Source organism: Octopus bimaculoides, chromosome 14 (genome assembly GCF_001194135.2).
Source record: "Octopus bimaculoides isolate UCB-OBI-ISO-001 chromosome 14, ASM119413v2, whole genome shotgun sequence".
Taxonomy (NCBI): domain Eukaryota; kingdom Metazoa; phylum Mollusca; class Cephalopoda; order Octopoda; family Octopodidae; genus Octopus; species Octopus bimaculoides.
The window spans coordinates 24,061,173-24,064,064 of NC_068994.1; positions in this window are offsets into that span (position 1 = coordinate 24,061,173).

Here is a 2,892-nt window from a genome sequence, read left to right on the forward strand (position 1 = left end):
ATATATATATATATATATATATATATATATACACACACAAACAGACAATCATGCAAATACTTACCTACATACATACGTACATACATACATACATAATATCCATAATGGCGCCGTCAATATTTGACGTGCAGATGTAGAGGCCCGTTTTAAAAGTCCGTTTTGAACGCCTTCCTAAAGAAATATGCTGACTTCTCCAGCCTAAATAGGTAACTGGTTTATTTCTACTACAATAAATAAGGGGAACACCTTTTACTCGCTATCGTAGCGCTATCCTGAACAGATTTTAAAATATACATCTACACCACGTGGAATCTCGCCAGCACGATTATGGCTGAAACTAAAACCACCACAGATGAAACTAACAACGCCACCACTGATGAAAACAGAACTACTTCACCAGTAAGTTATTTAAGAAGATGTAAATACTCTTCTCATTTTACTTGAACTCAGCAACTAAACCAAGATTTACTTCGGTGCTATGAAAAATCCCGAGATGACCCTTCAATCGGATACTTGAAGCGGTTAAAACAATACTGGGACGAAGCTCATCCTAACTTAAATACGTTCACGACGAAACAACTTCGGCAACAAGCATCTTTTGTAAAAAGAAAAAAAAAAATTCAACTGGTCCTCGATACTCTAAAAACACTGAAAATGGGCCAAAATCTGCCAGAAGCTGCGTAAAAAATAATGGAAACAAACTACCGCTCCCGCCATCGCTAAATTTGAGTGTGTCTCCAAATTTAGCTGACTCAGTAGCGAAGACTGCGGAATACATCCAACTCAAAAACATTTTAAAACCACAATACGCAAAAAAATTTCGCTACTTTCTCGAAGCAACAGACTATTCCCAACAAGAGCGAGAACAAATCCGACCGATCTAATGTTTAAGGTTATCAATGATGTTGCTGGAGAGCACATGGAATCATGTGATGTTAATTACTGGAATATTAAAACTCTTATATACACAGCCGCTATTACTCTTAAAGAACACCTAGGAAAAATCTACAGTGACCAAAGTAACGAAATTTGTAAACGGAAACAACCTAAATGGTAAACAAAACTTGAAGAAAATATCAACAACGTGCGCCGCTATATTGGATGGTCAACTATAACAATAAAATGTAAGGAGAAAAATGAGTTTACACCTCACCATCTCTACCTTAGATAAAAATTAATGAAACTCTATGGCAAATCTTCACACCGAGCTCTTGAGAAAAGCTAATCACTTTAAAACATGAAATCAGGACGATGAGCGAAAAACTCCGCTATCGCAAGTGAATTTTTGCTTCTAACCCACAAGCATTATACAAAGAGATGAGGAAGGAAAATATTACCATTAAGAAAGTTCCCTCTTCAAAAGATCTACAATCATTTTGGTAAAAAAAATTTGGAACGAAAAGAGGGATTTCAACCTGAATGCATCATGGGTAAATACAGTTGGGAGAGAATACTGTATCAATACTAACAGTAAAACATACAAAATTGAAGCAGAAACCCCCGCTATAGCAGTAGGCAAACTGCAGAATGGGAAGACACTGGAAGGGATCTAATAGTTGGATATTGGTACAAGAAGCTGACATTTTATAGAAACCAATTGATATGTATGTTCAAAAGGACTGTGGAAGGTCAGACTGATATACCACATTGGCTTGCTACAGCAAGGACAAATCTTGTTGCTAAAAATGAAATCACCGAGATGGCAGGAAACTACAGACCCATTGCTTACCTAAACATTATATACAAACTGTACACAAGTTGCCTCAATCAATTCCTCCAGGGCCATTGTGAGTCAAACAACATTGTGACTGATGAACAGGCTGGTGGAAAGAAGGGAGTGTGGGGATGTGCCAAACAACTTTTAATAAACAAAGCTGTCCTGACTAAAGTAAGAAAAAAACGCAGAAACCTTGTGAAAGTCTGGCTTGACTATAAGAAGACATTCGACTCTATCCCTCATTCATGTCTGTTGAAGTACCTACATCTGGCAAAGGTACCTACATCTGGCAAAGGTACCTACTACCTTAAAACTCACAAAGACATGGACAACCATTCTTACCCTTACAACTGAGAACAGAATAATTGTTTCTAATAGTGGAGGCATCTCAAAGGGAATATTCCAGGGAGATAGTCTTTCTGTACTTATTTTCATTTTGACATTGAGTCCATTATCATTTCTACTGCAGAAAACAAATGGTTACATGCTAGTATCTTCAATTGCCAGAAATATCAATGTGGCTCATAATTTCTTTGTATACAACCTGAAGATTTATGCTAAAAGTGTTAACAATTCCAAAAAACAACTGGATATAGGCATGGAATTTGGCCAAAAGAAATGTTTATATTTGGTTATAGAACGAGGAAAGTCAGTCCCCTAAACCCAGAACATGTGCATCAACGATCTCTTTATCTCCCCCGTTCCACACAAAGAATGTTACAAGTACCTAGGCATAGACGAAAATGTATCATACGAAGGCACTGTGACTAAAGATAGAGTGGCCCGAGAATATTACACCAGACTTAAGAAAATGTGGTAGTTGGAACTCTCCTCTTACAACAAAAAAATATCCCACAATGCATTTTCAGTACCAGTGCTGATCCCAACATTTGGGATACTTGATTGATCTGTAGAGGAAATCCACTTTATAGATATCAAAACCCGCAAAATTCTGACAACAACTGGGAACTTCCACAGAAACAGTGATGTTGACAGCCTCTCTTGGACCCAAGACCAGTACATCACATTACACTTTGAAGGCTATGCGTTTGCAATCTAGGAACAGGAAATTGCCACAAAGTACGTGGTGAACAAGAGAGACAGTGACACTCTTGTAATCCCAAAGTGCAACCACATGTGTAGGCTATGTCATGTTTCCGTGGAAGACATTACGC